The sequence below is a fragment of the Gossypium arboreum genome, chromosome 12 (genome assembly GCF_025698485.1).
Source record: "Gossypium arboreum isolate Shixiya-1 chromosome 12, ASM2569848v2, whole genome shotgun sequence".
NCBI lineage: Eukaryota > Viridiplantae > Streptophyta > Magnoliopsida > Malvales > Malvaceae > Gossypium > Gossypium arboreum.
This window is the reverse complement of record NC_069081.1, coordinates 105,212,922-105,227,106: the sequence shown is the minus strand read 5'-3', so window position 1 is coordinate 105,227,106 and position 14,185 is coordinate 105,212,922. Positions and strand designations below refer to the sequence as shown.

General features: G+C 38.8%; 1 non-coding gene across 1 annotated transcript; it reads left to right on the top strand.

Annotated features, from left to right (window-relative positions):
* The first annotated feature begins 1,320 nt into the window (after nucleotides 1–1,320).
* LOC128286208 (small nucleolar RNA R71) lies at nucleotides 1,321–1,427 on the top strand. The gene has a single exon (XR_008276753.1). It is a non-coding gene; the product is annotated as a small nucleolar RNA R71 (small nucleolar RNA).
* Nucleotides 1,428–14,185: the final 12,758 nt, after the last annotated feature.

Here is a 14,185-nt window from a genome sequence, read left to right as displayed (position 1 = left end):
TTATCGATTTTGACAAGTACGTCTTCAATGATACCCCTAGGAAATATGATGGTTTTATCTGCTAGCTGAATGCTCCTAGTTTTTTTAGGTTTCCCAAAACCTAGTTGCTTGAACATTTTGTAGGGCATGACGTTAATGCTCGCCTCTAAATCAACCAATGCATTATTAACATCAAGCTACCAATTAAACAAGAAATAGTAAAGCTCCCTGGATCTTTCAATTTGTTAGGTAGCTTATTCTATAGAATGGCTGAGCAAACTGCGCTTAACTCCACATGCGACGCCTCATCCAACTTTCGTTTATTTGCTAAAAGCTCCCTTAAAAATTTAACTGCATTCGACATTTGCGAAAGAGCTTCAATAAACAGTAAGTTAATATTTAAATTATTTAATAATTTAAGGAATTTACCAAATTGTTCGTCCTTGTGGTCTTTCCTTGTCGCACTTGGATATGACACATGAGGTTTATATTCTCTACTTACCGGTTTTTGTTCACTGTGGTCCACCTCATCCTTATCTTTACTTATCACAAGTCCTTGCCTCGAGTCTGGTTTAAGTTCAACTAACCCTTCCTTATCTCGAACAGTAATCGCATTAAGCTGCTCCATTGGGTTAGTTTTAATATTTCTCGGCAAACTACCTTGTGGTCGGTTAGAAATCAGTTTAGCAAGCCGGCCTATCTGAGTTTCGAGCCCTTGGATCGACACTTGTTGATTCTTAAGTGCTGTTTTTATATTCTGAAAACGAGTTTCTGACACCGAGATGAATTTCGTTACAATCTCCTCAAGGTTCGCTTCTTTTCCTCCTAGTAAGGTGGTTATTGAAAACCTGGGTGATGTTGTGACCTTTGATTTCCTTGGCCACCCCATGAGAAGTTGGGATGGTTCCTCCAACCTGCATTATAAGTGTTACTGTATGGGTTATTTTGAGGTCTAGAATTGTTACCCATATATTAAACTTGTTCCTCCTTGGTGCTAGGGTTGAAGGATTGATATTATGTGTGTACTCCTCCTCCTTTTGAATCACATCTCATCACTAGATGTACCTGAGTAGAACCATACAAACCATCAATATTTTTATTTAATAGTTCTACTTGGTTAGATAGCATTGTAACCGCGTCGAGGTTAAAAACACCGGCTGCTTTTGTCAGCTTTATTCTCATGACTTGCCACTGATAGTTATTCAATGACATCTCTTTAATAAATTCATAAGCCTCTTCAGGTGTTTTGTTTTTTAAAGTTCCACCGGCGGCTGCGTTAATGAGTTGTCTTGTTGAGGGTTCACACCATTGTAAAAAGTCTGAACCTGCAACCATAGAGGTAATCCATGGTGAGGGCACCTTCTTAATAGGTCCTTGTATCTCTCCCATGCATCATACAGGGTTTCTAGATCCATCTGCACAAAAGAAAAGATGTCATTCCTTAGTTTAGCCGTTTTAGCCGGCGGAAAATATTTTAGTAAAAATTTGTCGGTCATTTGTTCCCAAGTTGTGATTGACCCTCGTGGTAACGAGTTCAACCATTGTTTAACTTTATTTCTCAATGAGAATGGAAACAACCGAAGGCGTATGGCATCGTCAGAAATGCTATTGATCTTAAAAGTGTCGCAGAACTCCAGAAAATTCGCCAAATGAGTGTTTGGATCCTTGTCCTGCAAACCATCAAACTGAACAAATTGTTGTTGATCGCGTGGTTTCGTGATAGGTTTTAAATATTTATAATTACTCATTCTTGAACTAACTATTATCGCGATGTAGGCAAGTGTACCTATCGAACAGTAGTATAGTTTTAGAAAAATTGGGTTGTCGAACCCAAAGGAACTAAAAGTACTAGTAATGAATATCTTTTTATTATCTAGCCTAAGAATAAAGAGGTTTTTGTTTTAACCAACTAATTATAACGTACAGAGAATGGAATTGGGGAATTATTTTTGGAAAAATCGATTGAATGAAGACAATACCTAAGGAAAAATTCACCTAGACTGTACTTGTTATTCTAGCTCCGAATTGGACGATCTATTCATTTAACTTGTTCTATAGAGATCCCTAAATTATTTTATTATCCCTATTTAAGACTAATAACGTCTAATCCCTAGATTGAATAACCGAGACTTTTCTCTAATTAACACTCTAGGGTTGCATTAACTCGATCTATGGATCCCCTTTTTAGGTTTCACCTTAATCCGACAAAATCTTCTCACCCTATGTCTAGGCGCGCAATCAACTCCACTTAATTATGACAAATGTACTCTTAAACAGGGTCTATTCCTCCTCTGAATAAGAGCTTATCTTGAATCGGTATCCTAGGATATCAAAACAAGAATTAAGAACACATAATTAAGAACAAGTCAAATATTTATCATACAATTTAGAAAATAATAACAAGATTCGTCTTAGGTTTCATTCCCTTTAGGTATTTAGGGGATTTAGTTCATAACTAAATAAGAAAACATCTCAGAATGATAAAGAATACAAAACATAAAGAAAACCCAAAACTCCTGAAGGGAAATTGAGGAGAGATCTTCAGTCTTGATGATGAATCCAGCTTCTGAGATGGATCAATCGGCTTTCTTGGAGTAATTCCTTATTCCCCTCCTCTCTCCCCCTCTTTCTTCCTTCTCTAGGGTGTATTTATAGGCTTTGGAATGCCTAAAAGCCCTCAAAATTAGCCTTTTTCGAATTGGACTCAATTTGGGCTCGGCAGGGACACGCCCGTGTGTGATTACTTCAGGCCGTGCTCGAGCCTGCCAAATTGACACGGCCGTGTGGTCTGCCAGTGTGAGGAGGTCCAGGCCGTGTTGATTTCGTACTTTGGCCAATTTTCTCTGTTTTTGGCCCATTTCTCATTCCTTTCGCTCTCCTATGCTCTTCTAAGTGTAAAACATGAAATTAAAGCATTAGGAGCATCAAATTCACCAATTCTAATGGAAAATCATCCATAAAATGCGTTACACATGGGGTAAAAATATGTATAAATTACGGTTTATCAAATTCCCCCACACTTAAGTATTTGCTTGTCCTCAAGGAAAATTCTCAACTCATAATCAAAATAAATTCTTCTCAACTTATAATTTCTATCGATAATATCTTAGAATAATCCATAGGTAATCATACATTGAGAATTCAACTAAAAGAACATAAAAGTTTCAAACATTCCAAGTTGAGTATTTAATCATGCAAACATAGGTGTCTCTCATTATTTAAGTAATTACCTTTGATTCAGAATATCACAGAGTTTCACATTCTAACTACAGATTCACTCAATAAGAAATAACCGAAATTAATAATTAAAAATAAAAATTTTAAAATCTAATAAAAATAAAAAGTAGTTTTAATAAAAATTAAAAACTTAAAATAATAAATAAATATTTTTAAACATCTTTATCACTGGATGGTTCGCGAGGTGGGACTGGCGATGAGATGTGGAGGTGCTGAAAATCTACTGTAGAGTAGCATCAATGTTGTCAAATCGTTGAAAACACTGCTGCTCGAATCGAGTGAAGCGCTCAGAGATGTCAACATATGAAGCCGCCGCATGAACTGGACGAGAGGGTGGTGGTCGCTGAGTCGGTGGGTCATCGTGCTGTGGGGGGGACATCATCAAGAATGTCCTCGTAGGCCTCCTCCTCGGTAGGTTAGGCGAGACGATATTGGGGAGGGTAGGTTCCTCGGCGCCTCTCGATCATCCTCATACTAAGCATGCTCGAGATGCCTTGTTGAGACATTTGGCCGATGAGGATGAGGAATGATTCTTGGGCCGCGGTGTTGAGGAGCCTGAAGTGTCGCACCAGTCGAGTCACGTAGGGGCTAATGGAGATGACCCCTTTCCTATGCCACTCCGTCTGGTGCTAAATCGCGAGAGTGATGAAATAGGCAAGGTCGATGACGTGCCAGTGCGACATGTACCATAAAAAGTAAGCGTCGTAAGTGTTGAAGGTGCCAGTGCTCTCTCGCCTTCCTGTAATCGTGTGAGCCAAAATGGCGTGTAGGTACCTCAGAGATGGTGAGAGAACTGATACCTTGGAGCGACTAGGATTGTAGGAGGCTGTGCCAGGGGCCAAAGTGTGCTAACACTTCGAGGGAGAGAAATGTATATAGCGAGTGAGAGCATCTAAGTCATTCTCTTCCTTGAACTCCTCTGTATATAAAACTAGTTTCGTACCAAATTCTCAGACGTTAAGCTGGTGGACTAATCCGCCTTGGCGAAATTGCACCGTACCGGGATCATCGTAGTTCATCATTATGGTCTGGAGATGGAATGTTGAGCATAGTTCCATCGTGAGCTCGAGGTATGTTGGTTCGATGATCCTAAAGAACAGCTCCCAAGGGTCGGTGGTTAAGAGGGCCCGAATCGTATCAACCAACTGAAATTGTTCTACGGCGGCCCAGTCGATGCAGCGGCCCGTAATTAAAGGTCGGGCCTGAAGTATCTGGAAAAGTTCTTCCTAAGCCCACGGGGAAACTGTAGGAGGTGGTGACGAATTTCCGCAGTTGGAAGATGACATGGTACTTGCGATTAGAATCATCAAGTCATCTTGATGAGTGGTCAAAGTAAAACGAAGTCAAATCTTAAAAATCATAATTTCAAGCCTCAACTACTAGAACTAACTAAAAATGATAAGTTCAATGGTATACTTTTGTGGCACTAGCATGGTGATATAAGTAAAATGGCAAAGAATGTATTGCACATTACTATATGAATGAATAGAACTGTCAATACAAAAGGCATGATTATTTCAACTATCCTAACCATGGATATTCATTTTTAACTAATTAAATGGAGTAGATAAATCATGTAATGAGTAGGAATTTGAACATGAAAAAGATGATGACTTGTCCTATAAATGAAATTTGTGTGATAGAAAGATTAAAATGACATGAAAAATATAGACTACTAAGAGAAATAGCATTATAAATGAGTGTAATTAAAGGGGAAAGAGTAAACAAACGCTAGAAAGGGGAGAATGGACGTCAAAAATAAAGTTAGAAGCAGCGCACGGGCGTGGCAGAAAGGCCGTGTGAACTTGCAGTCACTAGGGTTAGGGTTTTTGAATGGGGAAAAAAGTGAATAGTGCAGGGTATTTATAGATTTTGGGCCACACGGCCATGGCACACGCCCGTGTTCCCCAATTTTTACCCGTGTGTTTCACGTTTTTCCTATTTCAGCGCGTCTGAAATTCGTTCCACGCCTGTATACCTCGGGCGTATGGGTTCACACGACCGTGTTGCACAACCGTGTCTAGCTTCGTTCGCTTCTCCCATGCCCATGTGGGAAATCCCCACGCCCGTGTCAATTTAACAGGTTCGACCATGGGTGTAAGACACAGGCGTGTCGCACGCCTGTGCTAGTTTTTCAGTTTCAACCACGGGTCTTCTACACCGGCGTGTCGCACGCCCGTGTTATTTTAGTAGGCTTGACCACGGCCATGTCGCATGACCGTGGCATTTTATCGTAGCCCATGTTTGAGGAAATCCTTGCCCTATTTTCACACAGCCATAAGCACGCTCATGTGTTTGGCCGTGTCTCTGTGGAAAACCTATATTCAAGAGCTCCGTTAGTAAGTTAGATGTTGAAGACTAAATTTTTAAAGAATTTAATACAGTTAGTGCTCGGGTTGCCTACCGAGAAGTGCTTATTTATAGTCTAAGCTTGACTTACCTCTCCGTTGAATAATCATGGTGGTTTGAGGAGTTTATACTCCTCATTCCTGTCATCAATCTCATCAAAATAAGGTTTTAAATAGGTGTTGTTTACCTTAAAAATGTCGAACTTGGGGTGTCTTACCTCGACCGTATCGAATGAGAAGATACTAAGTACCGTAAGAGGGATTTCTTCATTCGGTGTGGTAGCGACAATGTGGGGATCTGCTGCATGTAATAAGATTCTATCTCCAATCTTAAGTTGATTTGGAAAGGTATTGAGCTCGTTCTGTTCTAGATTCAGTTTGTCGGGTGTTCTTGGTTTATGCGTCCGCCATTCATCGAGTTCCTTGATTTGTAATCTTCAATCTTCATGAATAGGTCCTCTACTATTGCTTGAGAATGACTCGTGTGCTTCCTTCAAACTCATTTCCTGTAGAGTAGGTTGTACCATATTGTCAGTTCTAGGAGAATGGGTTAAACGATCACCTTCAATTCTCGATGTGTTGCCAGAATTGCGAGCTTAAAGGGTGATTGTTTCGTCTCTCACACGGAGTGTGAGTTCACCTGTGCCAACATCAATAATCATTTTAACAGTTGCTAGAAAGGGCCTTCCCAGAATTAAATGAGTGTTGCTAACCTCCTCTATGTCTAAAACAATGAAGTCAATAGGAAATATAAATTTATCTATTTTTACTAGCACATTTTCAATAATACCTCTAGGAAATCTTATAGTTTTATCTGCTAGTTGAATACTCATCCTTGTCTGTTTGGGTTTCCCGAGACCTAGTTGCTTAAACATTTTATAAGACATGACGTTGATACTAGCCCCTAAATCAGCTAATGCATTATTAACATCTAAACTACCAATTAAGCAAGGAATCGTAGAAGTCCCTGGATCTTTTAGTTTTTTCGGTAGCTTATTTTTCAGAATAGCTGAGCACACTGCGTTTAGCTCCACATGCGATGCCTCGTCCAACTTCCGCTTATTTGCTAAAAGCTCGTTTAAGAATTTCATTGCGTTTGGCATCTACGATAGGGCTTCAATAAAAGGTAAGTTAATATGTAATTTTTTTAAGAGTTTAAGGAATTTATCAAATTGTTCATCTGAGCGATCTTTCCTTGTCACATTGGGGTATGGCACACGAGGTTTATATTCAACATTTACCGTTTTGTTTTTATTATTATCTACCTCACCATGACCTTTGTTTACCACAGTTTCTTGCCTCGGTTCTGGTTCAGGCTCAACAACTCCTTCTTCATCTTGAATATTAATTGTGTTGAGTTGTTCCCTTGGGTTAGGTTCAGTATTACTTGGCAAGCTACCTTGTGGTCGTTCAGAAATTAGTTTGGAAAGCTGGCCTATCTGAGTTTCGATCCCTTAGATCGATGCTTGTTGATTTTCAAGTGCTGTCTCGGTGTTCTGGAAACGAGTTTCTGACACTGAAATAAACTTTGAGAGCGTCTCTTCAAGGTTTAGTTTCTTTTCCTGTTGGTAGGGTGGTTGTTGGTAGCCTGGAGGTGGTTGTGGTCTTTGATTTCCTTGACCGCTCCACGAGAAATTGGGGTGGTTCCTCCAACCTCCATTGTAAGTGTTACTATATGGATTATTTTGAGGTCGAAGATTATTACCCATGTAGTTTATTTGCTCGTTATCCATGTTGTGGCCATAAGGTTGGTATCCGAATGGCTTGTTCCACCTCCACTTGCTTTGCACTGCATTACTGGGTGAACCTGCGAAAAACTAAGAAAACCATCAATCTTTTTATTTAAGAGTTCTACCTGATTAAGGAGCATGGTGACCGAATCGACGTTATAAACGCTGGCTGTTTTCGTTGGCTTTGTCCTTATGACTTGCCACTGATAGTTATTCAGTGACATCTCCTCTATAAACTCATAGACATCTTCAGGTGTTTTATTATTGATGGATCTGCCATTATGGAACGTTTTGAACTTGTAGCCAAAGCGGTAACCCATAGATAGATAGCTAAATCTATCTGCACAAAAGAAGAGATGTTATTACGTAATTTAGCCGTTTTAGCCGATGGAAAATATTTTAGTAAAAATTTTTTGGTCATTTGTTCCCATGTAGTAATTGTCCCTCGTGGTAACGAGTTCAACCACTATTTAGCTTTGTTCCTCAATGAAAAAGGGAATAACCGAAGACGAATGGCATCATCAGAGACACCATTAATTTTAAATGTATCGCATAGTTCTAAGAAGTTAGCTAAATGAGCGTTGGGATCCTCATCCTGCAAACCATCAAACTGAACAAATTGCTGTATCATTTGAATAGGTTAGGTTTTAATTCAAAAGTATTTGCAGCTATAGCAGGTCTAACTATGCTCGATTCAGTTCCTGTTAAAGAAGATTTAGCATAATCATACATAGTGCGTGAAGCAGGATTTTGATTAACCGCAATTGCAGGAGGTAGCTGATTGCCTTGGTTTTCAGCCATCTCTTCGGTTGGGGGTTGAGTATCGTCTTCTTGCTCGTTCTTTGTGTATCTTAAGCTTCGTCTTATTTCTCTTTGATTTCTGCGAACTATACGATCGATTTCTTCGTCAAAAAGTAATGGTCCTGACGGATTTCTTCTAGTCATAAACTATAAAAACCTGCCAAGCTAAGGAAAAAGTAAATTAATAAATAATAATAAACTAAAGTGCACGAAAAATAAATGGCTAAAGTAATAAAAATTGAGTGTTCATAATATTTCAGTTCCCCGGAAGCGGTGCCAAAAACTTGATCGCGTGGTTTCGTGATAGGTTTTAAATATTTATAATTACTCGTTCTTGAACTAACTATTATCGCGATGTAGGCAAGTGTACCTATCGAATAGTAGTATAGTTTTAGCAAGACCGGGTTATCAAACCCAAAGGAACTAAAAGTACCAGTAATGACTGTCTTTTTATTATCTAGCCAAAGAATAAATATGTTTTTGTTTTAACCAACTAATTATCTAAACTAAGAAAGCACAGAGAATGGAATTGGGGAATTGCTTTTGGAAAAATCGATTGAATGAAGACAATACCTAAGGAAAAATCCACCTAGACTGTACTTGTTATTCTGGCTCCGAATCGGATGATCTATTCATTTAACTTGTTCCGTAGAGATCCCTAAATTATGTTATTATCCCTATTCAAGACTAATAGCGTCTAATCCCTAGATTGAATAACCGAGACTTTTCTCTAATTAACACTCTAGGGTTGCATTAACTTGATCTAGGAATCCCCTTATCAGGTTTCACCCTAATTCGGCAAAATCTTGTCACCCTATGTCTAGGGGCGCAATCAACTCCACTTAATTATGACAAATGTACTGTTAAACAAGGTCTATTCCTCCTCTGAATAAGAGCTTATCTTAAATCGGTATCCTGGGATATCAAAACAAGAATTAAGAACACATAATTAAGAACAAGTCAAATATTTATCATACAATTCAGAAAATAATAACAAGATTCATCTTAAGTTTCATTCCCCTTAGGTATTTACGGGATTTAGTTCATAACTAAATAAGAAAACATCTCAGAATAATAAAGAATACAAAACATAAATAAAACCCAAAATTCCTGAAGGGAAATTGAAGAGAGATCTTCAGTCTTGATGATAAATCCGGCTTCTGAGATGGATCAATCGGCTTCCTTGGAGTAATTTCTTACTCCCCTCATCTCTCCCCCCCTTTTCTTCCTTCTCTAGGGTGTATTTATAGGCTTTGGAATGCCCAAAAGCCCTCAAAATTAGCCTTTTCTGAATTGGACTCAACTTGGGCTCAGCAGGAACACGCCTGTGTGACACACCCATGTGCGATTACTTCAGGCCGTACTCGAGCCTACCAAATTGACACGGCCGTGTGGTCTGCCCGTATGAGGAGGTCTAGGCTGTGTTGATTTCGTACTTTGGCCCATTTTCTCTGTTTTTGGCCTGTTTCTCGTTCCTTTCGCTCTCCTATGCTCTTCTAAGTGTAAAACATGAAATTAAAGCATTAGGAGCATCGAATTCACCAATTCTAATAGAAAATCATCCATAAAATGCGTTACACATGGGGTAAAAATATGTATAAATTACGGTTTATCAATTGTATCGTTTGAATCGTGTTAGGTTTCAGTTCAAAATTATTTGCAGTAATAGCAGGTCTAACTATACTCGATTCAGCTCTTGTTAAAGTAGGTTTAGCATAATCATACATAGTATGAGGAGCAGGATTCTGATTTATTGGATCTGCGGCAACCACATGAGGTAGCTTATTATTCTGATTTTCAGTCATCCCCTCGTTTGTAGTTTGACTATCGTCCTCTTACCCTTCCTCTATGTATCGTAGATTTCGCGTTATTTCTCTTCGATTTTTGCGAGCTGTGCATTCGATCTCACTATTAAAAAGTAATAGTCCTGATGGGTTTCTTCTAGTCATAAACTATAAAAACCTGCCAGAAGTAAATAAAAGAAAATTTAGTAATATAAACAAAATTTAAATTGCAATAAAATAAATGGCTAAAGTAATAAAAATTAAGCGTTCCTAATATCTTAGTTCCCCGACAACGGCGCCAAAAACTTGCTATGTGTGATAAGTTTTATATTTATGATTGATCATACTTGAAAACTAACTAATATCACGATAAAGACAAGCGCACCTATCGAACAGTAGTATAACTTATAGTAGGACCGGAATGTCGAACCCACAGAAACTAAAAGTACTAGTATTAACCTTCTTTTTATTATCTAGCCTAAAAATAAGAGGATTTGCTTTATCTAAACTAATTAACTAAACTAAGAATGCATAGGAAGTAAATTGGGGAAATACTTTTGGGGAAATTGATTGATTTAGACAATACCCAAGGAACTACCTAGACTTCACTTGTTATTTGACTCTAAACTAGACGATTTATTCACTTGACTCGATCCGTAGAAATCCCTAATTTATATTATTATCTCTTTCGAGACTAAAAACGTCTAACCCTAGGTTGATTAATTGAAATCTCTTTCTAATTAAAACCCTTAGTGTTGCATTAACTCAATCTATGGATTTCCTTATTAGGTTTGACCCTAATCCTGCAGATTTATGTTGCCCTATGTCTAGGGGTGCAATCAAATCCGCTTAATTATGTTAGATCTACTCTTAGACATGGACTTTTTCTCCTCTGAATAAGCACATCAATACTTGAATCAATATCCTGGAATATTAAAACAAGAATTAAGAACATATAATTAAGAACAAATCAAGTATTTATCATATAATTTAGAAAATAGAAACAAGATCTGTCTTAGGTTTTATTCCCCTTAGGTATTTAGGAAATTTAGTTCATATGTGTAAAAGAAAACATCTCAAAAGAATAACAATAACAAAGCATAAAGAAACCCAAAAACCCTTGAAGGAAATTGAAGGGAGATCTTCAGTCTTGAAGGAGAATTCAGCTTCTGAGATGGATCAATCGGCTTTCTTTGAGTAATTCCTTGCCTCCTACTCCATGTGTTCCCTCTAGGTGCCTCATCGGGTGTTTATATAGGCTTTAAAATGCTTCCAAAACCCTCAAAAACGACCTTTTCTCAGTAAAACTAGACTTGGGCTCGACAAGGACATGACCGTGTGCCATGCCCGTATGGGGTGGCTTAGGCCGTGTTAAAGTCTGCTAAATAGACACGAGCGTATGGTCTACCCGTGTGAGGAAGTACAGACCATGTTGATTTCCCACATTGACCCATTTTCTTCGTTTTTGGCCTGTTTCTCGTTCTTTTTACTCTTCTATGCTCACCTAAGTATAAAACATGAAACTAAAAGATTAGGAGCATCAAATTCCACAAATCTAATGATAATTCATCTAAAAATGTGCTAAGCATGGGATAAAAATATGTATAAATTAGGACTTATCACTTATGCATCCTGTCAGCTTAAGACACACGAAGGGAATTATCCGACATATGATCTTGAGTTGGCTGCTGTGGTCTTTGCATTGAAAATTTGAAGGCACTATCTGTACGGTGAGAGGTGTATTATCTACAATGATCACAAAAACCTCAAGTATCTCCTTACTCAGAAGGAGTTGAATCTTAGACAGCATCGATGGGTTGAGCTGCTCAAAGATTATGATTGCACCATCCGGTATCATCCTAGTAAGGCCAATGTGGTGGCCGACACTTTAAGCCGAAGAGCGATGTCTGATTTGGGTGCGATGTTTACTCGCCTTAGTCTGTTTGATGATGGGAGTCTGTTAGCCGAGTTGCAGGTTAAGCCTACTTGGATTGAGCGGATTCGAAATGAACAGTCAATAGATGAGACTCTAGGTGTGCGGTTCCGTCAAATTGAAAGTGGTACTACTTCTAACTTTGGGTTAAATAGTGATGGTGTTTTGTGTTTTTGAGGTCAGATTTGTATGCCAAATGATTCGGATCTGAGACAGTCGATTCTTAGGGAGGCGCATAGTAGCCCTTATGCTATGCATCCTGGCGGCAATAAGATGTATCGCAACCTCCGTGAGTTGTACTAGTGGCCGGGTTTGAAGCACAAAGTTACCGACTTTGTGGCTTATTGTTTGACATGTCAGCAGGTTAAGGCTGAGTATCAGTTGCCTTCGGGGTTACTGTAGTCAGTTAAGATTCCTTTATGGAAGTAGGAATGAGTGACGATGGATTTTGTTAGCGGGTTGCCCTTGACACTCTAAAAGAAGGATTTCGTTTGGGTCGTCCTGGATCGATTGACCAAGTCTGCTTACTTCATTCCGGTTCGAACTAATTATTCTCTGCAGAAGCTAGCAAAGTTGTATATTTCTGAGATAGTCAGACTACATGGGGTACCTATGTCGATTATTTTTTATAGAGATCTTCGTTTTACATCTCGATTCTGGAAGAAGTTACATGAGGCTCTAGGTTCGAGATTGGACTTTAGTACTGCGTTCCATCCTCAGAAAGATGGTCAATCTGAGAGGGTGATTAAGATATTGGAGGATATGCTTTGGAGTTGTGTGATTGATTTCTAAGGTAGTTGGCAGGATTATCTGTCACTAGCTGAGTTCGCCTACAATAACAGCTTCCAGTCTGGCATTCATATGGCACCTTACGAGGCTCTGTATGGTCGTAAGTTTCGTACTCTACTATGCTAGACTGAGTTGGGTGATCGTCAGGTTCTGAGTCCTGAGCTGGATTCTAAAATAGAAGACAAGGTTTGATTGATTCGGGACCATTTGAAAGCATCTTCTGATAGGCAAAAATCGTATGCAGATTTGAAGAGACGTGAGATTAACTACTCTGTGGGGGATTTTTTATTTCTTAAGGTCTCTCCATGAAAGAAAGTTCTGAGGTTCAGTCGTAAGGGCAAGTTGAGCCCTAGGTTTATTAGGCCGTACCAGATTCTGAAACGTGTGGGACCGGTTGCTTACCAGTTAGAGCTACCTCCAAAGTTAGACCGTATTCATGATGTGTTCTATGTCTCGATGTTGAGGCGGTTCCGATCTGATCCATCTCATGTTGTTTCTATTGAGGAGGTCAAGGTTAGGTCGAACCTGACTTTTGAGGAAGAACCGGTTCAGATTCTGGATCGCAATGTTAAGGCTCTGAGGAAGAAGTTCATTCCCTTAGTGAAGGTGATATGGCGGAATCATAGCACTGAGGAGGCTACGTGGGAACCTGAGGACTTGATGTATCAGCATTATCCTCATCTGTTCTGACCAGGTAAATTTCGAGGTCGAAATTTCTTTTAGGGGGTAGAGTTGTAACGCCCCAATATTTTTATTTCTATTTCTGTAACTGTTTGACACAAATGTGTATCTGCTTTACTTCTATTTTTGAATATTTTTAGAATTAAGTCCTATCTCTATTTTGTATGCTTATATTTAATTATTTGTAAAACCATATTAGAATGGGCTTGTTGGTCTGGTGGTTAGGTGGAGTGCGGGTTTGTTAGAAGGTCTATGTTCGAAACCCTGCGCGGGCGTGAGAGTTTATTTTTGCTCAGATGCTAGTAAAAATTTCAATTGGGTTGGATTTTTGAAGTGGTTGAGTTATGGTGATAGTGGGAGAAAATTAAGGGATATGTATCACATATTTTCTTTTCTTTTTTTCCCTTTTCCCAAGATTTCTGTTTCTTTCAAAAAAAAGCTTTCTGACGTCAACTTCTTTTTCTATTTTCCTTTGTTATTTGTTTTCTTTCTTTAATTTTTCTCCGTTTTGATAATTCGTCAACTTTGTTTTAGGGTTTTTTCTATTTCTTCTTCGCGTGGTAAGTAGGATTCTAGTTTTTTGTTAAAAGGCTCATTTTTCCAATTTGACAAGTGGAACCTCGAATTCTATTTTGGTAGTAGTAAATTGTGTGGAACGGGGTTATCCTCTTACAGAATCGTTGTGGTATTAGGGTAAGTGTTGGATTTTGGTATTGGTTTCGTAAGTCATTATTTATTCGTGAATTAAGTTTGTTTCTAAGTGTTGGATTGTCGATTTTTGGGTTCCTGGAGGCTCGGGAGTGGTTTCGCATCTAAATGATACCAGGTGTGTACCTGAAATGCAAAAAAATGAGGTTCAATGAAAGCCAAAAAACCCCACTGTTGATGCCACACGACTGTGTC